The sequence below is a fragment of the Chroicocephalus ridibundus genome, chromosome 5 (assembly GCF_963924245.1).
Source record: "Chroicocephalus ridibundus chromosome 5, bChrRid1.1, whole genome shotgun sequence".
Taxonomy (NCBI): domain Eukaryota; kingdom Metazoa; phylum Chordata; class Aves; order Charadriiformes; family Laridae; genus Chroicocephalus; species Chroicocephalus ridibundus.
In genome coordinates, this window is record NC_086288.1 from 78,162,632 (window position 1) to 78,190,070 (window position 27,439).

Genomic DNA, 27,439 nt, shown 5'->3' on the forward strand with positions numbered 1-27,439 from the left:
GGGGTTCCCCCCCACCCCCGATAGTGTCCAAGCAGATGCTTAGTGCTTTGCTTCCTAGTGTCCCTGTTAGTAGGAAAGCAGTACAAAACCCTGAGTTTTTAATATGCTCCTAAATTTTAATATGCTCCTAAGGGAAGAAAGCTTTCACTTTGCAGAAGTACGTACAGTAACAGAACTGTCCCTGGAACAAAGTGGACATTTGAAACAGGATGAGCAGGTATAGAGGCACATTTGCTTTAATAAAACTGACTGGATCTGAGTGGCTTTAGTGCCTGTTTCAGAGTCTCTCTCCATGCAGGGGATCTGTGATATATAAATGCTTATGGATCATTTTAGGTTGACTATATAGCTACAGTCCATGTGATTAAGCATTGCTGTCAATAAATTTGTGTTACAGAAGTCAGTGCAGATTCCAATGTAGCGTTAATGAGCTCTAGTTCCATCCCTTTTCATTTGATGGAAGGAGAGGAGGTACACTGCTTACTTCTCTGGGATGAAAGAAATCCCATGTCAACGAAGGCTACCTGGGCCTGGTCAGCAGGCATTACAGTCAGTCTGGAGGAGTTAAAAAGGTGAAGTTCTACAAGATAATTGTAGCAGCTTATATGAATGTGGATCCACTATTATTTGTCTATTCCTTTCTTTGTCAGCTTGCTTATTGTGATGTTTAAAATGCTCTGAGTGCAAGCAGAGGTATTAGCTTATTAGCTAGAGTGTGTATGTGTCAAGTAACTGTTGAGTCAGATGAGTTCAAGATCAGTTACCTTTTCTTTCCTAATTTCATGGCATGATGAGATTTCTCCAACTCTTTCCACGGTGCGTACCTACAGATAATATCCCTCCCCTGTTTTTTTTTCCCAGCATGGGCAAAAAATGGTGCTCAGCATCACTGTATGTTTCCTTCATAGCTTTTTCTATGGAAAGGTATATTGAGCAGAGGAGGAAGAAAAAATTTAATGTAAAGTACTGACTGGTACTGATGCCTCACACCTGGAACTAATTAGGATAATCTGCATCACATTGCGTGTAATATAAGCGCAAGCTACAATATGTCTCTCTCCTGGTTTAAAGGTGTATACTTGAGGCCTCTACCATAACTTCTGACTGGTAAAGATTTGGCAGAATCTCTCTCTGATCATCACAGTAATCTTTGTTTCACAAACACGTCCCTACTCTTAGATGCCCTATCAATGAACTCAAAGGAAGCTGAGGTGGTCAGGGTCTTGCAGAATCAGGAAATGGGAAGAAACGTATTCTATGAGGAGACACTCTATGAGGAGACATTCTATGAGGAGATTTCTAAATATGAAAAATCAGTGTTTGACTAAACTCCTTTGGATATCTGTCCAGGCAGAGAAGATGACAGAAGTGTGGAAGAGGTGAAAGAAGGAGGGAGGAACAGCTTGAGGTTTGAAGCCTTAGGAATGTGGTTGGTTACTCTTCTAAAAAATACAGTTGGTAAACATACGTTGTTTCTCCACATGCTGAAACATCTCTAAGGTATTTTAAAAGACGATAAAACATTTTTGAAGGTGTTGAAGGTTTTGAAGGTGTTTTGAAGGTAACAATAAACCATTGAGGGGAGGAAAGCATGTCATCAGAAGAAAGTTAAACACAGGGATAAATCTGGAAATTTTGATTTGAAGCTGTGAGATTTGAGTATACCAGGCAAATGGAATTTCCATTAGGTGAAGAGATGGAGACAACTCCACAACCTAGCTTCGTCTTTCCTGCCAGATTCTGAGTAGTTTAATATTTGGAGCGTTGCAAGCTCTGAATTTTATCTGCTGGAAGGAAGGGTAGTGCGCAAAATTTGGATTTAGATGTACATTTTGCACATAAAAATTTGGCTCATCCGTATTTAAATTTCCAGGTAAAACGTGTGTCTTGTGAGAGCAGAATGGTTAAAATGTGATTTGCCAGGCTTGGTTTGTGCATATATGCACAATCTTGGTAAGGTGCATCATTACCTCATTTCACCCAAGTTAACGAATGTACAAAGTATAACCCCTGTAAGAACATCTGTCTTAGTTGAGAAATATTTACCGTCTGACTCATTCAAAGCTTTTGTTGCCATCAGCTGCAGCAAAACAATCAAAAGTGCAATGATTTCTTTATTACAACAACCTGATCTCATTATGCTTATTTGTACTAGAATCAGAGGCAGAAAAATGCATTAATGGAAGAATCCTATCCTCAATTATACAATTACTGTAAAGAAAGAGTTGTAATTTCAGCTGCTGGGCCTGAGGTGGGGGCTTCCAGGTGGTGTCAGAAGTGGTCACCACAATGTTTTACTACATCTGGAAATTTTGAAGACGTGTTGAGAGATGAAATCTCAAACATTTGTTGTAAGGTTTTGGGGATCTTTTAATCTAATTTTGGAATTCAATTGAATTTATATTTTTAGGGTACAGTAAAGTGTATTACTGGTTTTATTATATAAAGAAAGGGCATATTGTAAACGTAGAATGCGAAAGAAGAAGGGAGAGCAAAGAAAATTCTTGACTGATATGCACTATAAGAAACCTGTTGGGTTGGCCTTTGTGCTGTGTGTAAATTAGGGTTGTATTTGTCTCCTTTGTGCATATATTCCTTTCTTCATTGCTTTCAGGTTTTTGTTGGGTGAAAGCCTGATGATCCCGTCATCCCAGGAATATTATGAAAGAAAAACTTAGAATTAATTAAAGGTATAATCGGAAGAATGAAACTAACTGAATTAATGTGAAAGCAGAAAATGTGAAGTGTTGCATCTCGTGGGGAATGAAAAGAGACAGTTCTGAGTGAAAAAGCAGTGCAGACGGATGATCATCAGGCAGGCGTTACTCAACGCTTTTGGGGAACTGGCAAGTCATCAAAAGAAAACATAACTGGCATTCACTCTAACAGAGAATCAGAGTCAAACGTTTCAGATGGGGAGGATCTGTTTAATGTGTCATCTTCACTCCTCAAGCATAAACCTGCCGTTGAGTGTGACAAAGAACTGCAGCTTATTAACCAGTGGTACAGACAGCATCAAAATTTTGTTTCAGGTATTTATGAACCGCAGCCTACCAGGTTAGTGCCAAGTTCCTTCTGTTCAGAAGTTGTTTGGTGAAGGAATAAACGTGGTTTCCTTTTCAAGCCATTAAGGAGATTAATTTATTCTTCATTAATCTGAAAGGGGTTCGCGTCACTGCAAGTTTTATTGCTAAGCGCTTGCGTGAAAGAAATACTAAGTCTGAAGAATTTCCTTCAACATTCTGTCTCACAAATGAATAGTATCTTTATTTAAATGAGCAGCAGTGCTTTTATTATAGTACGAAGTGCAGCATAAGAAGGTATTGTCTGAAGGAAAACTTCCCCTGAGTCTTTATTAATGATGCTGATTACACTGTCATCAAATAGGCATATGAGATTTTAGCCCCCTCTCAGTAACTTAGGCCCAGTTGAGATATATACTTATTAAAACAGAGGTAAGAAGACTCAAACCCGTATCTGTCCATCTGCCAAACTGTGCAACAATTTGGCAGGCAGAGCTGCACCTATCTGAAGTCACGGTGTTCTTTAATCACGTCTTATGATTAGAGCAGATAATTTTCCAGTATGTTCTCACGGCTTGTCTTTTTCTCATCTTCATAGCACATTTTACCTGGATATTTTCAGCGGTGATCCTGCACACAGGCAGCAAGCTAAGTGCAAATGGTTGAGGTCTTTCCAGAAACTACACCAGATATTTCAAGAGTATGCTCCAGCCTCCACTTGCTCTCAGGGAGGAAGCATCCACTGAGCTGCTTGAGACAGGTGAGACTAGAAACCCAAAATGAAGAGAAGGGCACTAAGATGGAATGCTCAGCAATACGTTATTTCCTAAAAGAAGGAGAAAAGTTAGTTTCAGTAATAGATTAAGTTAAATGAGTTAGAGACATCCCCGGTTTTGGCACTCCTCAGAATCTTGTGGTAGGACAAGCAACAGTTAAGTGAGTGTGTTACTGCTGTAATAAATATGTACAACAGACAGAATTTCAAAGACATTACTTCTTAATAACCCTAAATGCCTTTTTCTGGTCTACATGCTGTTTAGTCCACTTAAATATACGTAACTCCTCCTACAATCTGCAGGCAACTCTTTAGGCTCCACTAGAGGAGCAAAAAGCCTGGAGTTTGGCCAAACAAAATAAAATTCATGCTGTGAAATTCTGTTTAACTGCAGAGAATGAAATGACTGCTGCAGAATAAGCTTAATAATGCGAGGATAATTTAACAGCAAAACCACTCATTTCATGAGGTTTTTTTTACAAATAGATCTTTTCTGGTTTTCATATGAAGAACAAAGGAAAAGCAAATGTTTTCTCTGAGGTTGAAAATGGTTGTGCATCACAGTTAAGAAAGTCATTTAGTGCTTGTTTCTGCCACCCTTTCTACAGTATGGTTCTCATAGTGCTCAGATGAGCAGTTAAATTATTTAGAGGGATTATAAAGCTGTTAGCCTTCAATCCAGTAAAGAAAGTTGCTCCTTGTGGGGTATCTTTGGGGTTATGTATGTATTTGAAGACTATCCCTGGTGGTTGCTGGTTAGTGTGGGTTATATCAATTTAGTTCTTAATCAGTCCTCCTGGCAATTTCCCCATTAATCGTAGTGGTTTGTTGATGTTCTCATCCTGCACTCCACTTTGTTGATATCCTTCCCTAGTGTTTTATAAGTAAATCAGGTTCTTATGCCAGAGCCACACTTGGTCTCAGATTATTAATGCCCCGTTCCATAAAAAGAACAAATCTTTGAATTTAGCACCTAGAATGACACAGGTCTTTTCTTGTGTCCGTAATCATGTGATGTAGACATGTACACTCTCTTACAATTCCACTCTTTCACAGCATTATTGTCTTGTAACTTTTCTCCATCACTTAACATGTTTTCCATTATGTTACCCTGACCCAGACCAATTAATTAAATTCCAATCAATAATTTGTTTTATCAGAATTTGCTAGAAGTTTCATATGTTTATAGAAGGGTCTGTGTTGCTGCAAGCGTACCAAGGCCTTTATTGCCATCCTTGTGCATGCATAATCTTTTCTTAAATTATTTTGATGGTAACTTTTAAAAAATGGAGTTAAGAATTAGAACATTTTTCTCTCTCAAGTCTTGCAGCAAGAGGTTGATCAAGGATTTAAGATTCAGGGCTCTCCAGAAGATCACTGTTACTGCTTCAAGAGGAAGACCTGTGACTTAGAATACAACCTGTCAAGCAAGAGGCTTCAGAATGTTTTGACGTCCACCTTGTGAAAACAGAGGTTAATGAAAGGAAGTACGAAGCACATCAGAACGTCATAGAAAGCATCCATGCACAACTATGCCCACCATCACTTTCCTTTGCTCACCTCCCCCCCGGATCCTGGAGATTTCTTTTCATCATGTTCTAGAGCTTTAAACAGGTAAAAATTGAAGATCACAGTATTTTTTTTGTCTTGTCTTGAGTGTAACTGTAATTTTAAAGTTGCATCCTAAACCAGCAGTAATTTTATACTCCTAGGTCAGGTGCCTTCTCTCTTCTTTAAACACCTTCTCCAAGTTCCCTTCTTTCAGCTTGGTTTTCCCACTTACGTGTTTACTCTGTAGTGCTTTATCTCTCTCCACTAATCGGCTGCAATCTTCTAAGTTCCTGAAGAATGGTCTTCAGTATGCTTTGCCTGTTACCTCAATTCTCAGTATTCAGGAAAAGCTATACAGAGGAGAGTCCACATCAGTAACTCCTTAGAGAGGCATGCTGAGTTAGAGTGATGGAGAAGGCTGACACGTCGTTCTTAATTCACCCTGCGTACCCAGCTTCATCAGCAATCCCGTCAGAAATGCTGAGCTTGGCATGGAATTAAGGCAACGTGAATCAAGAACCAAAATCTTATCAGCAGTTGTTCATTTATGTTTAATTAAAGTCTTTATCTGATCATTTATTGCTATTAATTCTTTGAGTTAGTAATAAACTCCGCTGTGTCTCGCAAATCTAAAGAAGCCAAGGAAAGTATTAGATATGGCCTAGAATAACTCTTTTTCTCTTAACTGTAAAATGAGATCTAAGTGGACTCATTCAGGATCGGGTTTTTGGGGATGCTTTTCTATTATGTGAACTCACAGACAGAATACGGTATTAATCTGTTGAGAAAAGGTGTAACACAAGATACGACATATCTATTTTTGGCTTCACTTTATCTTAATTCTTCCTTTCAGTCCTCATCTTAGATCATCTCTCTTGTCTGTGGATATGTGCTCTGGGCTTTACAAGTCTCTAAAACAAAAAGTACATTATTGAGTACAAACCTGCCCTGTGTTTTCTTCTGACCCAGCCCCCTTTTTCTCCTCTTTTGCATCTCAGTGAAAAGTGTTTGGCCATTGCTTGTCTTATCCTTCAGCATACTCAAAGCATGCATGAAAGGATGTTATTTTATTTTCTTGTTGCAAACCTAAAATTGCCAGGTAGAAATAATAGTGCACAAGCTATCGTCTAGGACTGTCAGAAGTTAATTTAGTACGACTCGCGCAGAAAGACGTGTTTATCAGTGTACCAGATATAACGCAGACATTACTTCCTTGTAGCAAAAGTTATCACTGGTTGCCTTCCAACATGTTTTGATTCAACTAGTTTCCATGCTTGATGGGGTTTATTCTCTCTATTTAGTTTCATCACACCAATATCTATAAGAAAAATGTAAGCTAGGGCAAAAATGGAATTGAACCCATCTCAAATGAAAACTTTAGGCCTCAAAGCATCAGTCAAGAACAGAAATCCAAGAGAATGTTCTCGTCAAAAAGAACAGTGTTTAAATAGTTCCTTATTTTATTTTAGTCAACATTAGGTGCTGAAAATAGATTTATGCCTGGACCAAAACCCCCATCTCTTTTCTTCTCTGAATTTGAAGGGAGTTCGGTTCCGGCAGGAACCTTGCATCTTCCCCTTTTCAGGACGGATGTGTCAAGTTGCAGCTTAAAGCTCTGATCTCAGTTATAATCTGGTTTACTCAGCTGGTGCATTTCTGTATATTTTCAGAAAAATATAGCAACTTGCGTATTGTTTTTTTTCATGGTGGCTACCTTTACCAGTAGTTGCTGTTCTCGGGAGCGTGCGTTACCCACCAGAGGGAGCCGAAGCCAAGAACTGACAGATTTTCATAGAATCATAGAATCATGAAAAAGACCTTTAAGATCATCAAGTCCAGCTGTTAACCTGACACTGCCAAAACCGCCACTAAACCACGTCCCTCGGCACCACATCTACATCCCTTTTAAATACCTCCAGGGTATCCAGAGTCGTCATTCTTTGGATTTTATCTATGCCATTCTTTGTAACATGAATAAGGACACCGTAATTGTATAAAAGAGAAATAACTTTGAGAGTTAACTAGTTGTCCGTGAGCAAATTAGGCCAAGTAGAAGCAAGGATGAATAGGTTATCCGTGACTCTAAAAGGAAATCTCCCAAAATTCCTGACTGCAAACAGGCTGGAGGATATTTCTGCTATATATTTAACTGTCATTTTGTTTATCAAGAAATAAATTGGCTGAAAAAGGATGTAGAAAGTGGAGTTCACGCATATTATGTGTTTTGATTTTGTTCAGCACAGAAATATGCGTCAAGTGTCTAAAGTGTTTATTTTGACAAAAAATTTTGGAACTAAATGTTTAAGTGTTTCCAAACTTACATATCTTAGTTTTTCCTCAAAAATCACAGTATTTTGAGATATTCCAATTTATCCCAGTTCATGATGATATACTGAAGAATGTTCTGATTTTTTTACTCAGCTAATTTTTTATCCCGCTCAACTGCAGTGGTTTCTTAAATGTATATTGATAGGTGCTTGTTAAAATTCAAGTCATTTTTTAATTATATCAAGCTATGTTTTCATTATCACACGTAAAAGCTCCAGGCCTCTAAAATGATTTAAAATTAAGTCTTAGTACTATGGTGAACAGGTTAGGAGCCTGACAAGTCCCATGAAAAGCAATTTACGAAAAAAATTAACTCCTGAGGATGTTGATATAGCTAATTTATTTATCAATAAACATGAGGGATTAAGCCGTACATCTCCTTGCCTTGGGTGTGCCAGTACTGACATGGGCAATGAACAGGGAACTCCTTGGGGGTTTTTTTTATGGCAACCAATTGGTCAAGGTGAGAGGGGTTTTATTGTTCTTGGTTTTCTTTCTGTTCGTTATATCATAAGATCAATTTATATTTCATCAACTTTTAATAAAAATCTTCCTTTGACTTAGAGGACATGAAGAATGCTGGTCCCTCTGGACAAATGAGCTTCTTCCCAGATGTTTCCTTTTGTGCTTGGAACAAGTCATCCACCGAGAAATAAGCAGATGTTGAGACATGGAGATTAGCAGCTGAAAGGTGGTAAGAAACAGCTGCTTACACCGTTTCTGAGTTGTAGCTGACCATATGAACACAAACAGTCTTTAGGAATAGGTGGAGTTGACTTCTTTGTACTACAGAAGGCAGCAAAGCTCACACAGTTAATTATAGCTGAGCAATCATATACAAAGCTATCGCCTCTAAGCTGCTTGCTACTTGCTGAAGTCATTTGTAATTCTCAGAGCTGTGGCATCCTTTGACTTCTGCAGAACCATTACTCTATTGGTCATAAGAATTATGACCGATGGGAGACATCGAAACTTCCCTAGGCAATAATTAAATTTGCTTTCTACACCACCCAACTGCTGTGGGTAAGCAGTTAGCCTATCAGATGTCCTATGGGATTTTTTTTCTTCAAATTCAAAATCTTGTCCTACAAAAAGGGTAACAGTCACATTAAATAACCCCAATTTCAGCTCAGGTTTCCGTTGTTTGGCAGTATTTTGTCATGTCCTTCAAAGGAAGGTACAAGACAGTTTTTATCAAATCGCAGTCTAATGGACTTCACTTTATGGCTTCCTCAGTTAGAACTTGCCTTATATACTGGAGCATGAGGCTTTAATAGGATTTTTTTTTAAATGTCTGGATCCTATCTAACTTATGAAGGGCTCATTATCCATATTTCAGCAGAAGAGGAGGACTTATTTCTGTATTTATTTTGCTGTCAATTTAGTTAAATAATGGCATAACTTGTCAGGATTTTTAATAGGCATTTTCCAGCATTTCAATGGGAATTAATCTGTCAAATGTAGTAAATAAAAAGAGAAATGTAAAAATTTCAAAAACATTAGCAGGAGACTCATAAATTTGAAAACAAACCCTAAATTATTCAGTTTACAATTGTACCTCCTCAGCAGTGGCTGTTGGATAAATTACAGTGCTGTATGACACTTTGAATGTGCAGTTCAGGATTTTCTTAAAGAAAAGAGATGGGGAGAAAATCTTGCAAATTTTTTGGAAGAGGAGATTCGTTATATTATAATTTCTTTCAGATGCAGTTAAATAGCTATAAAATGTCCCTTCGCGTCTCTTTTTCAGTTTTCTTGGATTACTTTTTACGTTCCTCCTAATTATTTCTGACAGCTTTTTTCTTCTGTCTCTGCACTTCATTCCCCCTGTCATTTCAATCTTTGTTTCAGTTCTCTCTTTTGTTTGGGTTTATTTTTCTGTCTTGCTTTGTCCAGTGGTGATACTTCCATATTCTCTGTTTTCACATTTGACTTCCCTTCCCCTCAGAATTTTATTGCCTCATACTTTATTCTGAGGTCAGGGAAGGGAAAGGAATATACACTAGCTGCAGACTCAGGAAATATATTCAGCTCTGTGTTTGTTACCTATACTTCTTTTTTTTTATTATTTCAGGGTTTTGATCTGAGGGACTCATGCCAGTTGCTGCATGAAATACACATTTCTTCAGCAGGATACTCCTATACCCAGGGATTGCTCCATACTTATATCACGAAATTTAGTGAAAGATTATATTCTATGTGCTTACAGAGGAGTAGGAAGTATTTTTCACCAGTGAGAGTTTAGGATTAAAAAATTCCTCTTCATAACTCAACTGAATATCAGCCTTCCATCATTATATTTTTGTGAAAGTCAGGTCTGCTAATAATTTATGGAATTTCTGCTAGTGCAGTGCAGGAGCGTTCTCTCAGCTGGCGTCCTACACCCTGTATCAGCCGGGAGTTAATTTTTCATCTTTGCTCTGTGTAAGTATTGTAGCCACATTAAAAAATGTTAGATTTTCTATGGGTGACTAGTACACTTCTATAGCATATCACGGTAGGAAAGGATAGTCATAATTACTTATGCTTTATGTTTGACAGGATTTGAACGATGAGGTTTAGGAGAAATCCAGCGTGTACCACTCCCATTAATTTGATTTTTCCAATGGCACTGGCAATATTCTGTCTCCAAGATAGAAATAGTTTGCAAACGCAAATCCAGCTGCAGGGAGTTAAGACAAAGTGTTAGAAAGAAAATTGATGAAAGAGGAAGGAAGCAATAGGCCATACATAAAAGAGATGATAAAGAGAATCATCCAAAGTGTATGTTGATGTCCTTATTCAGCCCTGTATTTTGCCACCGATATGTCTGAAGGGTTTAAAAGCTGGATTTGGAGATGGTAATGACATTGGGAGCACAGCAAATCATAATGTACGCGGCATCCAGTTTCAGGGCAGGCGGAGACGCGTGCAAAATATTTCAAAAGAAGCAAAATCAAACCACGTTACAAATCCCAACTACTGCACATGACAGTCTTTTATAGCATTAAAATGTGCAGTTAACTAGCGTATTTGGGAATCTGATAGGATTTTTATTCCTGAAGTGTCATCACTGCCAGAGCAGCAAGATTGCCCTTCCAATCCTCCCCCTCCCAGTCATGCTGTAGTTGGTATAAAAACTCCACACCAAGCTGCGTCAGAGATTCTGGGGTTTATTCTGTATCTTGCTCGTCTGGTTAATTCTGACAGTGTAGACCCGACGTTGTCATACACCTCTTGCACTGGGTTGTGCATAGACATCCAGAGACAATTCAGTCTTCCTTGTACATGCGCTTAGTCTTCAGGTTTTATTTAGTAGTGTGACAGAATAAGGCTACAGGTATGTTTCCTCTGTTTTAATTGACTTGTCTTTTGTACAGGAATAGAAGGGAAGCCGTGGTGTTCAGTGGAGTTGTGGTTGTTAAGCTGAAATGCCAAGACTCTGTGGCCGCTGTTCAGGGAGAAGCTGTCTAATGACTGCTTCCTTGTGATCTTTAGGTAATGAACGTTTAGAAACTATCTTCTTGCTTCTCCAGAAAAGGAAGTTGTGCCCAATTTTTTAAAATATTTGGGTGGCCCATGAGGTCTTCAGGAGCATCTTTTCTAAGTGCTGCTGGGGTGTTTGAAAATCATGCTGGCAGCCTTCCAGCAACTTTAGGTGCCTAATTTCTCCTAAAAATCTGGGGTTTTACCTCTAACTTTTTCACTCAGCTGTGTCCCATCTGAAAGCAGGAGGTTTCAGCTCTCTCACGCCTCCATTAAACCTTCCACGTTCTGGTACCTGTAATCCAAGAGCAAATCCTGTATTACTCCATTACTTTCAGTAATTACTGCCCTTGCTTTACGCTGAGGTGAGTATGACCCTAAAATATTCTTGAGAGAGCACATTTTCCTTTCAGATAATGTTACAGAATTAAAAACAATTGCCGTTTTCAAAGTGCCTGTAACGGTGTAATAGAAACGTCCCTTTTGTTCCTTTCAGGGCAGCAGGCTGTTATGCAAGTAGAACTTTTCGGTGTTAGCAACTTTGCCTACTCTCGCACTCTTCAGGGTTGCTGCAATTATTTTCTTTTCAGCTGCTTCATTAATCATCTGGGCTATCATCTCGTGGCATTCAGCCGTGTTCCAGACACTAATACCACTGAGATAATACTCTGGAACCTGAAGACCGCAGGCGTTTGGCCAAATTACCTTCAGTTTGTCTTGGAGGTGAGTGGTTTCATTTCTGTTGCCGTTTAGTAATCTCCTCCAATAAAGGAGAATTGTTTCTTAGGATTGATTCATTTCTGAAAGGATCATGCAAACGGAAATCTCAAACTATTGATATTGTCGTTCCATCTTCTATTTCAGTAATCCCTTTTACTTTACCATGGAACGTTATTTAATTTCCTACTGTTTGGCACAAACATCTCTAATAAGATTGCAATGAAAAACTGTGTTCCGTGTGGTTAAAAAAATTAATACCGCGTGATGTGAGTGCTCTGAAATCAATCATGTGACAAAGGTGAACAAGTGTAGTCACTCTTGTGAGAATACAACAGATCTGAACCAAATTTCATGCAAATTTTGTGGAACTGTAAGAGAATTTAAATTAAGTTCCAAAGGTTACGATTGCTCCTTGTCACTGAAATGTACTCTCTAATCCTAAAAATCTCCACATTCTGGAAACCAAAGATATGATTTTCAGTGCGGAATTCAAACTTTGGTCGCTATCCCAATACTTTATCAGTAAACGGAATACTATTATCAAAGATCTATAATGGAATATACATTTTATATCTTCCTGTAAATAATATGTGATTCAAATGTATATTTGGTGGCATTAAAGCCAAATGATGGCTTAGTCTAAAAAATGTCCTTAAATCCGGTGCAGTTTAGCTCAGGAAAAGATAGCTGGAAACATTCCTTCTGAACACAGTTGTTCTGGTAAGAGAGTTGCAGAGAGGAAATTTTGCTAATTTCTACGTTCTCTGTAAACCAGATCACATCAGGCTTTATACGCAGTGAGCAGCACCCTGTATTTCACTGACAAAGTGAAATAATCACCAGTGCAGACGTATCTGTACCTGGCCTTTGTGTACTTACCAAAAAGGTGGACAGCAAAATTCACGTAGACCATTCAAGCAGCTTCACAAGATAATCCCAGTAGAATAACCACAGACACATGTGTTAATGGCAGAATATCCTGTTCCTCTGCTACAAATTTGGGGGTTTTTTTCCCAATTTAACCTTAAATATGTAAGTGTTTGTCCTGAACTACTTTGATTAGCCTTTTGTGGTGGAGAGAACTACCTTCAAACGTGTAACTTGACTGCAAAGATCAATGACCAGTTTTTGACTGTAACTACAAAAAAGGAAAAAAAAAAAAACCCAAACAAATGGAATTTTAGACATTGTGGCCATGGGGAATTGTCCCAGGCAAGTTCAAAATCCATGGGTATTTGACATTTAAACATTCCCTTTCTTTCAGACTAGGACAGATAGCAGACAAGACAACATGACAGGCACAATGTTGCGTTTGAAAGCATGACTGAAACCTTTGCAAAGCGTTTCTGCCAAAAAGAACAGACAAAATACACTAATTTCTGTAATTTGTGCCTGAATTGCCTTGCCTGTTTCTGAAGTAGTTTACACATTGTAAAGGGTTGGATTCAGAACTGAGAGAAATGAACACAGTGCTGAGCATTGCGGGAATCATCCAGTTAAAAACAAGCAGAACAAAAAGAGTTAGCCAAAGGACTCATCCTCGCAACACCTTGATGTGGGGTCTTTTTTAGAATGTCTCAGCCAAATTATAGCAAAAAATTTAAGAAATAGGGATTTTATTTTTTTTTATGGATGAAAGCTCAGAACTCCAAAAGTGAACAACTGATTCCCACTGGTTTCAGCGAGGCCAGGATTTCAGCCCTATGTCCCAACTGGATACGTATACATCTATGCTGGGGAATTGGAGATCACTGTCACAGGAGTGTTCAGAAGATTCATAAACCAAGCCACTGCAAACTTTGAAACATAAGAGGGACAACTTTGTAGGCAGAATAATTACTAGTCCTAGATTGGTGAGTGTTGGGGGTTGATTTTTTTGTCTTGGAGACCTGTTGTGTGCAGGAATCTCAGTGCTGGAGTGATTACGGTGTGGAACATAGTAAAATCAAAACGCCACGCTGTTAGAATGGAAAAGGGACTTGTAGAAAGCACTGAAATGGTGCTGGTGAGGGATACAGAACTCTCTGCCTTCACAGACAAGGGTTTGGCCTCTCTTATGGATTCTCTGAGACTATTTTTCAGGTACTAAATGCAAATTTATTCAGAAGGTAAGTTTGGGGGGTGTGCATTTTTTTACATTTCTGTAAAACCTAATTAACAAGACATTTACTTAGATAATTACGCAAAGCGGGCAAGGTGTGGTTTTTTAATGTATTTTTACTAGACTCTGCTAACTTAGGACCTTTTGAAAAAGAAGTATGTGGAGAAACATTTAGAGGTCATTACAGCGTTCCTTGCCAAAGGAAAGAGTACAAGAGTCTTGAGGGAGGGCTACTGCTTGGCCTCTCTGAGAATAGGTAGGAGTCTGTCTCTGGCACTGACTGCATCATCCACAAAGTTTTACATATAGAACAAACCATATGTTCATGCTCTGTACAGCTAACTGCTAAATACTTTTAAGTAGAATGATTGTTCAGTCAACCATCCTAATTTTTTTAATTTTCTTGAGTCACGGTAGTCATTAGCCTACAGACCATTCTCTTAAAATCCATCGGATACTCATGGAAATGTCTCTAAATAAAGTTAAAATCTGAGAATAAGCAATTCTTTACAGTATATTGTGTATCTGAGTGGAAACTTCAAGTCTGGTTAAGGTCAGTAGTTTCAAAGCTACTGTGGGACCCAAACTGCGAGCTCAGGCTCCCTTTTCCAGAAGTGAAGGAAGACAAAAGAAGTCATTTTCTGGGGATAAAACCCTTTAACAGTAATAAAAACCTCACTGGAGCAGAAAGATGCAACTCGTTCTTCCCTGCCTGTTGGACTGAGTTGGTTTTCCCTAGCGTTTGTGAGGTCTGTGAGAAATGTTTGGATAAGATCTTTTGGTGCTGTTCCCAGAACACGGTTCATGTGATGTCAGAGAATCCTGATGTTTTGCCAGGGACCTTTCTGTCATTGGGAATTTGGAGCCTGGGTTTGTAAGGTGTTGGCTGAGGCCAGAATACAAAGACAAAACTCCTGAGCAACCTATTCTGGCTGGCCGTCTTCTGTCAAAGGCCACCAGGGACCTCTACCAGGAGACTCCACCCAAACAGAGAAGGAGCAGGGGAGCAACAGCTGACAACTCTAACTTCTTTAGCACTGCAGAGCTGGAGCTGAAACATTCGTCGTCCCGGCCATGTATCTGCACAGAAATATGAATTATTTTAATAAATAAATTAGCTTAAAGCCAGAGTGTCCTTGTCTTGAAGCAGGGAGATAAAAGAGCCAAAAACCAGTGTGATGTACGATTATTATATTCCTTGAACTGCAAGAATTACTGACCCTAGAGGAGGAACTGTGACTGTGCTCACTTAAATACTGTTGAAGTAGCATCACTGTCTCCTTGGACATCACTCTAGACCAGTGGTTTCCAATCTTTTTTCCGTCTGTAACCCATAGATTTTCTCCACCGGCAAGGCTGTCCTGGGGGAACTGAAGGTAAGCATACGGACAGTTTTCCTCATTTCTTTCTGTTGACCTCTTAAAGTCTTCAGCTGTAGACAGTCTATTTTGACTTCTGAGTAAATGCAAGAAATTTATCTTGTATCTACCATTGCTGTTCACAGTAGTTATTTAAGGTGCAGTCTTTCACCACCTGCTTATCATATCCAAAAGATGAGAAGGAAGCAAGCTGTCCTGAAGTCTTAAAATCGTAGTGACCACCCATTAAGTGAATTGTGCGTCCTTCCTTGTGAGGAATTTTGCTGCAATTAATGTAATCAAAAGGTTGTATGAAGTGACAAATGTCAATATTCGATATTTTTTTTAGAACTTTGGACTCCATGGGAAAGGTGCGAGGAAATTAAGACAGGAGAAGAAGGTATAACAAGAAATGGGAAAAATGCAACTTGTTAGTGAAAAACGGAATGCTGTCGATCAGTACGTGCTTAGTGGAGATGAAAAGGTGAGAAACAACATCCAAATATGTCGTGTTTTCTTTAATTACAATGTACGTGCATTTTCTTGCATATGTGCATAATTTGTGTCAGATGAAGTGAGTGGCATTATTCTCTGCCCTGTCTTCCATGTCCATGGATTTGCATTTATATTGATTGAAATCCGCTGCATTGTAGATGCTAGAATACAAGTAATAAGAAATGCTGCCATTATACTACATGATAAATTACATGACACAATGAAAAAACCTGTTTTATCATTTGGTGTGATGCAGCTCTTTTTTCCTAACACAAGACAAAATTCACACCATTACAGTTTCACTCAAATCTCAAGATGTTGTTCTGCTTGCTGATGGATATGCTATGTGGTACCTGTTGGAATGCTGAGAAGCTGTTTTGTCTTACTTGTTTTTTGGTTTGGTTTTTTTTTTTTTATGTTACTTGTTTCTATCTTGTTATCTTTGCGATTTACTGTCATGTGCATATATGAAGTACCACTGGCGGGCTGTGTTTGGCTTCGCTATGAACAGTTTCCCATCTGACTTATTGTATATAGGCTGTCCTGTGTTCATTTGACATGATTTACCCTCATTTTCTCCATCATCACTGCATCGGGTCAACAGAGAGATCAGCTGGAGAAGTTATTCACATATACAATAATTTATATGTCCATATGAAAGGGCTAGAGGTCCATTTAGTTTTAAGGTTCATTGACCAATACCAATGCTGCTTAACTACTCATATAAATAATTGGACTAGATATTTGGTTGGACTAAATAGTTGGGTTGGACTAGATGACCTTTAAAGGTCCCTTCCAACCCAACACATTCTATGGTTCTGTGATTCCATGAATTATGCTAAGAATTGAGAAAAGGGTACGTACTTTTAATTAGATAGAAACAAGATTTTAAAAGTGCCAACATCACTCTGCAGAAAAGTTCTTGAGCTTGTGGCTGACTTGCCAGTCGATCTCCTGCTCCCTCAGTTGCAGTGTGTTCCTACCACGCACACCATCTCCCTGTGTTCACCAGCTCCATCTTGCAACCAGCACATCCATCCTCTTTCTATAGACCACTGCCTTGACCTACACTGGCCACTACCTGGGGCTTCCCAGCCTACACTGAAGAAGAGAAAATCAACTATATCATAGTGTGAATAGAAACCAGAACGGTAGGTATTATTTTTTTGTAAGCTTAAATGCACTTTTCATGTTGAAAAGTGACTGCTAGATGTGGTATTTATAAAAATAACCGAGAGCTTGGCTGGTGAATATTTGCATCCAACTGCTCAGAAATGATCAGCACAGTAAGGATTACTTACTGAACATGTTCCCTAGCTGCTAAAAATTCATGTTTTTTGCCAGTCCCTTCCACCAAAAATTAACACTTATCAAAGAAAATACTGTGAAACTTAATTCCAGTGTTTCTTGAATAGGTAGAAACCAAAGCATAGTATTCAGGTTTGCTGCTTAAAATACCTGAACATCTATCAATTTTTCTATGAGTGTGGAGAATATAATTAGTTTGTTATTAATAAATTACCTATGCAAGAAGTAGAAAGCAGAGCTGGAAATCCATTTAGGAGGTTATTTCGAGGGTCTGAAATTTATTGTTATTGGCCCTACCTTTCTACTGTAATAGGATAGCCTTTTCATAACATACAAACACCCCTGTTTTCACTCCAGCAAATAGCTGGTACTTCTGTGCAACAGCTACTCCTGTCTCTGGGTAGTTGTGTTCTGCAGCCATCACCAGAATCACCAGGTATCATTAGAAGCTTCCTCTCCCTGATCCTGGTCTCGATGCCCCTGGGAAACTGCACCATTCCTCACATCCTGCGCCTTTAAATGTTTCTCAGTTGTGGAGCTGGATTTCATGGGGAAGAGAAAGGTCAGCCTTCCCCATGGGCTTTGTGCCGCTGTAGTAGCATAACCTCCAAAATAGTTCAGCTCCCTTTCACCAGGACAATGCAAGGAACATGCAACAAGTGTCCACCCAGCCGGCCACCAACGATGCTCAAAATATGCCCTGATCTAATGGCTCCGCTCCCCTCCTGTCCTGCTGGCTGAGAGTAAATACTACGTTCATCAAATAGTTTTCAGAGAGAACTTTCAGGGAAAAAGGTAGGAAGTAGGAGGAATATCAGATTGAATTCTCCTGGAGCTTTGTCTAGGCCTCCAAGGAGATGTCAGTGCCTTCCCACAGCTCAGGAACTGCTGATCCACTCCACTTCCCCTGCCCAAGGGCAGGATCAGTTACAATTAAACCAATGCTGACATGATTGTCTAGCCTGTCTCGCAGCATCTTCATCACTGGAGAACTTTACTTTCTAAAGTAATATATTCCAGCGCTTCACTGTCGTTATGGTCGGACAGTTCTTTTTTGTTCTGTTTTCTCCCTAGTGTCTTATTTAAACCTTCAGTGCTCCGTTCAAAGGACATTAATTATTGTTCTTTTCCCTTAGACAGATTGTCCCTTTCCTCTTAGAAGCAAGCTTTCACATTACTGAAGACTATCGACTTCAGTCCTCTTGTTTCTAGGCTTTGTTCTTTTTTTTCATTAGAAGTCACTGTCTTCTACACCTCTTCTCTCTCTTGTTGCTTATTTGAACTCCCTCCACCCTTAAGCGTGGTTTCCAAAACTGAATAGCATATTTTAATGTCTTAAAACAGCATTCCTATTTATTCATCTCACAAGATATTTTATTTTCTTTTTTGCAATGGTGCAAAATTAGTGACACGTTGATCTTGCTCTCTTCAAATCCTACAGGGTTTTTATTGTCATTGGTTATTGTACTACATTAAATAATAATTGAAGTGCTATTCCTTAGGACTAATATCAAATTAATAGTAGAGCATCTGACAGATGCTTAAAATGATTATTTTCCCAATTTTAGGTTTAAAAAATATTGAAAAATGAGCCAGATGTGTACTGCTTGACAATTACAGATGATGCCAGTAGAAATGTTTTTGGAATCATACGATGGAAAATGGGTAAACTCCTGAGTATGTTTCCCTTCCGTTATTACATGAATGGTTCACTCCACAATCATCAAGTCCCTCCACCGAATCACTTGCTCAGGCAGGAAAAAAATGAGGAAGCTGGTTAATGCTGATAAAGTAACTTCATGAAACGCAAAGAGCAAGTGAATAGATTTTGTGCTTCTGCTGATAAGTCAAGGATTTTGCACGTTTGTGAAAATTACTTGGAGTTATCTTTTCAAACAAAATGACTGTTACATCATTTTCTTCCACTCGCATCCTTTCACTAAGCACGATAAAACGATGGTTGGTCATCTTGCCAGGTTTTTGCTACCTTAAGAAATGAGACAAACGACAGATAATCAATGGTTTAGAATTATAAAAATTACAAATATATCGGTTTCTGCTTACATCTGATCTTCTAAACTGGAAACGCACAGGAACATTGGGTAGTCGTTACTAAAGAGTTGCATGACTTGTTGGAAATTAGGCTTTGTTGTGTGACCTCTTCATTAAGCAGCGCTCTCTTTACATGGGACTCAGGTTTTAAGTATGACTAGTTGTGAATGGCCCCTCTTCTCCCAGCTGAAGTAGATGATGGTCATTCCAAGCTGGAGTAAAAATCTAATCACAGCCACACAAACAACACAGGGAGACTCTGAGCTGAAGAAAGTACAATTTAGAAGCCCAAGCATCAAGCAAAATAAAGAGATGTTGGGGAAAATTTAGTGATAAAGGCAGTCAGCCATCCCCAGCTACCCAGTGAGGTTCCAGTAGAAGGTGACAGGATTCCAGTGTCTATATTCACATGCAAAATAAAATTTAGAAGATATTTAGTGTTTTTAAGGCTTGCACAGTAGTAGTGAGAGACAACTGAGAGAAGATACACACGCCATTTGTTTAGAGCTGTTGAAGTCCATGCAGCCTCTCTAGTTGTGCTGTTTCATGATCCTTCCAAGTCTAACAGCAAACGTGCTGATCTCTAATGGGTTTTATTTAAGGTTTGAACAGAGATCTGCCTGAAATTATACACTGAAATAAAACTATGCCAAAGCTATTACACAGTCTGTTTTAATGGAGTTGTTTCTATCAGCCCCATCTTCAGCTGAAACTTAGAACCCTCCGTTAAATATTGTATCTCCCCACGCGGTTCAAAAGCGCGGCAGAAAGAGCAGCGCCACAGTTATTGCTTCAGCTACTTCCCAGGGAGCTTAAGAACCCTGACCCAGCAGAAGGTGAGCCTTGAGTTAGACGGCTTCAACTAGGATACCTTAGTTAGATGCTTTTGGTGGATGCACTTCAGCCATCAGTAGAAAATTGGGCAGTATCTTACAGGAACGAGCTCGTTAGTGAGAGTGGCTTTAGTTCAGGAGCTTGCAGCCACTCTCTCTCCTCATTTTTGCTAAGCAAGGCAAAAATAAACAGTTTCAACATCATTACGGCTTTATTTTTTTAACAGAGCCAGTTTCTGAACAGAGACAGAACCTGCTTTGTGCAGATTCCGTACTTTTGCCAAGGCCACGATTTAAAATTGCATCTTGGTCTTATCAGTTATATTCGGGCTGCTGAATGGGAGGCGAAGCACCTGCTGAAGAGCCTGTTTGCACAACACCTTTGGAGAATCAGGTAGAAAGGAAAGGCACAAGCTGTTAGGAAGTAACATCAGTTTATATCAGCGAGAAAATAAAACGTGTTTGAAAGCAGTCAGCCTAAAGAACTCCGCTTCAGCTATAAAAAAAATAAAGGAATGGAAGTATGTCATTTTTATATTAATCAGATTATTCAATTAGAAGCTGTGCTTAATTTAGTGAGAAGGAAAATTAGGACTATAATCTGGGCACATTTTACATATCTTTATATGCAGATTTACTTAGGTCATAAATTTCAAGAAGGAGCCTTATCAAATGCTCTGTTGTTTTGGCAAGCACACTAACATGGTCTTAATTTAATAAGAACTTTTTCCTGCCGCGTTTTTAAAACAAACTTCTGCCTAGAGGCTGTATTCCAAAATATCAGTATTTAATTTTATTTTTTTTTTAAATTTTTTTTCATCCAGAGACAGAATAGAATGTTTCTGGTTATACTCAGGACGTTCCTCCTGAGAGGGATTTGCACGATTTGCGTTATTAAGAAAAGTCTTAAATTTCTTCTCAGTTCATGTAATTCTCACAAGCTTGAACAGCCTTTTGCGGGTGGCAGTTACTGCAGCTGCAGTTCAGTCACTCCGGTGCACTCCACAAAGTCAAGCCTTTGAAATCTGTGTGTGCTTTCTTCTCTGCTGTCGTACCTCATGCCAGCGAGTACAGATGACAAGTCATTAAATACAAGGGAGAGAGGTGTTAGCAAACGAAAAAATAATTTATTAAATACAAGACTTATGTCTGACCTGCTTCCCCCAAACCAATTCCGTCTCCGTGGCAACAGCCACAAGCATGTGCCAAAACATTCGTGATTCCGCTAAAGAAAAACTTAAATACTTAAAATGTCACTTTTCAAGCAAGCCTCGTATTTTAATCCTCCAACGAGTTTCAAAAGCACATAGCACGTTTACAGGAAGACAGGGCTTGTGGCTCGTAGAGCTTTGTCAGCTCACGCACGAAGCTCACTCCCCACAGCAAGCAGGGTGTAAGACCAAACACAGACTCCCTAAACTTACAGAATCACAGAATGGTTTGGGTTGGAAGGGACCTTAAAGATCATCTTGTTCCACCCCCCCTGCCCTGGGCAGGGACACTTCCAGGCTCCCGCAGCGCTTTGGGAGCAGAGAGGTGTCTCTCCCACAGACAAGTTTAGAATAGCTCTGGTACCGCAATCACAATGTTCTAGGCTACCATGTTATTACAATGTTCTTTACTTAAAATCATCCAGGGGTACCTTTGCAGTTTACTACAAATATTTTAATAGTGTAAGAGAGGAAAGACTCAAAATTATACTCACCTTCTATTACTAAATAAAATGTAATCATAACATAGATGAATTTGCCACTCCAGTGCATACTATTGTTAGATTACAGATTACTGCATAGAAAAATCATAGCCAAAGTATGATTTTTTTTAATTTTTTTTTTTTTTAGAAAATGCTCAGTGGTCTGTTTCTGTATCATTTAAATTATCATTATTCAACATTTCTGAGTTTTATGAAATTAATACGAAGAGTTCTTCACAGATACAGAAATTCCAACGACCTAACCGATACTCAGAAATCCAAGTCATTTGCCATTTTTGAAACTTCTTAAAAACTTCCCCCAGAAGCCATTTAACAGTGAGATTATTTTACATCCCATGTCCCAGCTCTCCTGGTCAACCTGTACTACTCACTGTGTTCAACTGAAGATACAATTGTTTGTTAGCATCTCAACATTACACCTTTGGGGAAAAACATATTTAGGGTTTTTTCTTATAGAATTTACTGTCTATATGTATTTGAGTATGTTTCTGTTGTCTGTTCACAGGATAAGAGTCTGGGAACCACCTGAACACCAGCATAACATTATTCCAGGTTATGAAGGCGTACATCATCCTGCGATCAGCAAACTCCAGCTGCTGCAGGAGAGGGGAAAAGGAGTCCTACTTGCAGGTCTGTAAAACTGATTATGATACTGGTAATGCTTCTCCAGTTCCGTTTCTCATCCTTCTCCAGCAATAGATGGCATGTTATTATTAAACATTTAGAAGGCAATAACGTAGGTATATAGCGGGCTGCAACTCTGATATGGTTTTGATATTATCTTGGTTTTATTTTTATTTGAGCAATGATGGATACTTTCCCCTTTTAAATGGATACTGAGGACTTAAACTTCAATATCTGATGAGGTCAAAAGGAGCCTCGGAATAATGCTCTGTCTGCCCAGCAGCAGCTGACAGACTATGGATCATGCAGCCCCCCTGTTTGTCCCTGCACTGGAGAGCGGGATCAGTGATCCCCAGGAGGCATCTCTCGGGCACTGGGCTATTTCAGTGGCTCCAATAAAGTGTTCCTCAGACAACAATTAAAAGCATTCTTCAAGGCCTGAACAGCACATAGTCCAGAGAGGACAAAGTCAAAAATAGTCAAGGAACAAGAAAGCGGAACTAAGGAAATAACAGTACCAGATAACCAACACGCAAATAGCAGAAAACTGAGGTTTGTTGTTGTTTGTTGGTTTTGGTTTTTTTAGCCACAGGTTCCCTTTACTCTAGACTTTTAATGTCCATTTATATTCATTTCCACCACTCAGACTAATAACCCATTCGTTGTTATCCTCAAACAGCAAGAAAGCAGCATCTCCTTACAAGCCTGAAAAGGACAAGTAGCTTCTGTGGCAGAGTAAGAATGCTGGGGCCCCTGTGGGTAAGTGAATTAATTGCAAAACCTCTCCCCAGCTCCCTCCCCTTTCCATAAAAAAAATTAATATAATAAAGAAACCAATATTGTTCCTCCACAGCCAACAAACACAGCTACTGTGGTAACCTCACATAGTACCTGCCCGGGCTGCTGTCTCACAGATGATCCTTGCTGTATTTCTCACTGGAACGTTACAGTTGCAAGTAAATTGCAGTCTTTTCCCCAAAAGTGTGAAAAGAATTTACGCACCTAAAGCTTGTCAGATTTTTAAATTCGTGCTGCGTATTATGTAGCACCCAGTTTGCCTCCCACAAAAATCTCTGCCTCAACTGAGACCATGCGGGGCAAAAATGAAGTTTGGGGTGGTATCTATAAGCCTACCATTTCCTAGCCTGACTGGTGACCTAAATAAAACTTTCAGTATTAGGTTTTTCCAAGATGTAATTTATACTACGGCTGTCAGGAGTTAAGATAGCAGTTGCCATGGAGCTTTAATCTTTTTTTAGGCTTTAGTCAAAGGAAGCTGGAAATCTGTATGCTGGGTAGAACCCTGCTCAACAGAATTTTATTTAAATTGGGACAGGATTTTATCCTAATTTCTCTGCTGAAAGTTATTCTCAAAGGTTCTAGAATTCTTGTTATCTTATTCTGTTTTTCAGCAGGAGATGAAAGTTTCCTTTTAGGCTTCTTAAAGCACACTACACGTTCAACCACAGAAGTACCCGAGTTGCTTCCCCCTCACTCCTCCAACCATAAACTGTAACTTTCTACTACTCTTAGTGTGCGCAGCTAATCACTGTAGTGCGATCCATTCGCCTCTTTCACCACTTTCAGTGGAGGTACTCCCTAAGTACGCAGAAGCAAAACTTTGGGGAGGATTTTATTTTCTGCGTGCCCACTAATCCCTGCGCTGGAAAAGAGACCTTTGGAACAGGAGAAGTAACTACAGTTGGAATCCGTAGGTATGCTACTTAGAACTTCCCTGATATATATTTAAGGAAAAAAGAAGCGTGCAATGTGTGAAGTGCATCTCCAAGAAGTACGAAATTGGCCATGCTATAGTCAGTACTCTTCTGCTAGAACACGACTGCAGCAGAACAGCAACGCGGTCCAGTGTAATACCTGCAGCTAACACATTGCTGACTTACTTAAAACTGAACTTGCATCGGAAACCAAAAGAATGCAGAAATTGGTGGAAAAAAAATAATGCAGAATTTGTCAAAATAAGCTTTTAGATCTCCTACCCTAGCCCAAAAAAAAAATTAGAAAGGATTCAGGTGCAATATGAGCTTGAACTGAAGAAGATACTTGGATTCAAAGGCAAATGACAGCTTAATGAAAAATTTGCCAGAATTTTCACGAAATAGAAGTGTTTCCTGTCCAGCTGTAGTGGAAATCCATAATCCTCAAGCTGTTTCAAAGACTGCAGGGTAATGGGAGAATTGGCACAAAAGAGAAGATTTCAAGCTTTTTCAATTCTTTCATGGCATGCATTACAAAAGAAGCATGATAATAGTAAAAAATAAACATCTTTTTCCTTTCAGGGTATGTAAGTCTGTGGGACTTGAGCAGTTGCACAGTAACATCTGGGTTTACCACTGAGAGCAAGATGTCTTACCTAACCAGCACTGGACAGAAAAACAATTCTTGTGGGTTTGAGTGACAGCCCTGCTCATCATCTTAAGAGGATCCGATGCAAAACCAATTGTCCATTCCACTGAAAAGAAAGACTTCTTTGGAGAAGTATCCCCTAGCAGCCAGGAAGAACCTGGAGAAAACTAGACTGTCCGATGATTAAAGACACAAGGAACATCTCGGATCTCTTAAAGAGTGCTATTCATAGAATGGTTTGGGTTGGAAAGGACCTTAATGATCATCTAGTTCCAACCCCCCTGCCATGGGGGATGGTGTTGCTGTTGTTTACCACAGGTACGCACCTCCCACTAGAATACGTAATTATTCACTGTACCCAAGAAAAGCTATGCACTGTGGATAGGATTCAGAAAGCCATAACGGTCAAGGAAACTGCCTGAAATAGCTCAAAAGAACTTTTGAGAGGCGAGGTAAATAAGATAAGTGCCTACCTTCAAGAACAGATGCTTTACTCTGAATTGCAGGGAGATAGACATCTCCGTTCAAGGTTTTCAACCATTCTTGAGCTAGGCTCCTATAGGAAACTCCCACAAAACAGCAAGCACTATTCATAGAATGGTTTGGATTGGAAGGGACCTTAAAGACCATCCCGTTCCACCCCCCTGCCCTGGGCAGGGACACCTCCCACCAGCCCAGGTTGCTCCAAGCCCCGTCCAGCCTGGCCTTGAACCCCTCCAGGGATGGGGCAGCCACAGCTTCTCTGGGCAACCTGGGCCAGGGGCTCACCACCCTCACAGCAAAGAATTTCTCCCTCAGATCTCATCTAAATCTCCCCTCTTTCAGTTTAAAACTGTTCTCTCTCGTCCTGTGGCTCCCCTCCCTGATCCAGAGTCCCTCCCCAGCTTTCCTGGAGCCCCTTTAGGGACTGGAAGGGGCTCTAAGGTCTCCCTGGAGCCTTCTCTTCTCCAGGCTGAGAACCCAACCTCACCTGACTGGCTGAGCGCAGACCTTCCCAACACACATCGTGGTTAGTTTGCCTGGTCTGTAGCATTCCACAGGTCAAACCATACTTGGCCTGGCTCAAGCCTCCTCTGCAGAGACACGCCAGGGCTGCTAGTCCTGACCGAGGAAGATACACTACTGCTAAGCTATGGCATAAGCAAGTTGCTTTTTCATTGCCCACGATACATCTCTTTGCCCAGACTCCCTGAGCAGACAGGCTGCCTTTCAGGACTAATACATCTGTCACTGGGGTTTAGAGCAGGCTTCAGCAAGCAATACCTACCAAGACAGTATTAGCTTTGAAATACGCAATAGAAATTCAGACATATTACCTGATGCGATAAAGTATCTTCATGATTTGCAGGGGCTTTTACCATTGCTCTTGTTAGACTCCAGTATGCATGAAAAAAATACAATAAAATATTAGATTGCAGAATTTAAAGCAAGTTGGGCTTTTTACGTGAAACCCACATATTTTTTCAGTCTGAGGTGTCAATGTCAAAGGCTTGCAAAGCTACTGGAGATGAGACCTCTTAACAAGAGCAATATGTATGCAGGTGAGAGGGAGAAAGGACTTGAAGCCCTTAACTTGCTGGTGTGGCGATCGCTGGAGCTCTGTGCCAGGAGACTGGCTGGGTTTCAGGGGAGACCAAAGAGGGTGCAGTTCAGCCCAGCTGAGTCTAAAGAATAAAACCCCAGATTAAGACTCTGAGAATCAGCTCTGTTGCAGTCAGAAAAGGTACAAGCCACAGAAGCGCCAAACTGCTCATTTTTAACTATGAATTCAGACAAACTGTAGTAGTTTCCTTCAAGCTGAAGTTAGAGGCTTTTAAAGGAAGAAAAAAAAAAATCTTTAAAGTTAGGAAACGCCATTTTCTTCACAAAGGCCCACTTCAGCTCTAAGAGAACATCCAAAATGGAAAATCCTTAGATAAATTCAGGGAAGAACGGGGCATTTGACTTACCACCCTTCTGTACCAGTTTCAGGACTTGTCAGTACCACGTTACCATTTCTGGATGTGTAGATTAGTTAATGCTTGGCAGGGAAATACAGTTAAAACCGGTTTAAATACGGAGGTATTATCATTGTGCTTTTTAGCAATCAACGGGTATGAACATACAACAGCATGCAGAAGACCACACTTAAAGAATTTGTACCCATCATGGCTGGTAATTAACTGTATTTGGATTCAGGAAGATTATACGACAGAATAAAGTAACACTAGAGGAACTGTATCATCTGGAGGAAACCTGTGTTAACCTTGTGTTCTATTCCAGACCTGCCACAATTCCAGAGTCCCAGAAAAATGTAGTAGCTGCCGGAGATTGCAAGATGGCCATATAATATTCAATTATTCAAATATTCCATTAATAATCATTATTAAATTGCTCGTTTTGCTTTCAAAACAGTAAGCTTTCTATTAGGTATATTTTGTTTTGCTTTAAAGTTTGATTAAATGATGATTTTGTCAAGATTAATCAAACTGGTCCATGGGACAGTGATCCAGGAACACTCTTGCTCTGATGCATTTCCTTTTAAATAGTTTATGGGGACCTTTTGCTGCTGCTGAATGTGCATGACTTCAAAACTGAAAGGCAAAAGCAAGAACTTAGAAGTGCACCACATTTTCATAAGCTTCAAGAAAACAACATGTAACCGACACTGAATTAGGATGCAGCATTAATTTTCACAAAAAGGAAGCAGTTTCCTCTGTAGTTACACACACTTCTAAAACTTCCAAAC

General features: G+C 39.6%; 1 long non-coding RNA gene across 5 annotated transcripts; it reads left to right on the plus strand.

The window, feature by feature from the left end:
* The first annotated feature begins 1,763 nt into the window (after window positions 1-1,763).
* LOC134515999 (uncharacterized) lies at window positions 1,764-26,693 on the plus strand. 5 transcript variants are annotated; one of them, XR_010071197.1, is made up of 10 exons: window positions 1,764-3,783; window positions 5,121-5,412; window positions 8,242-8,371; window positions 9,752-10,101; window positions 11,037-11,154; window positions 11,733-11,865; window positions 15,671-15,805; window positions 16,868-16,967; window positions 22,229-22,353; window positions 23,027-26,693. It is a non-coding gene; the product is annotated as an uncharacterized LOC134515999 (long non-coding RNA). The 5 variants fall into 5 exon arrangements; XR_010071198.1 differs by having other exon boundaries at window positions 1,775-3,783; window positions 22,229-23,106; window positions 23,201-26,693; XR_010071194.1 differs by having other exon boundaries at window positions 22,229-26,693.
* The last annotated feature ends 746 nt before the right edge of the window (window positions 26,694-27,439 follow it).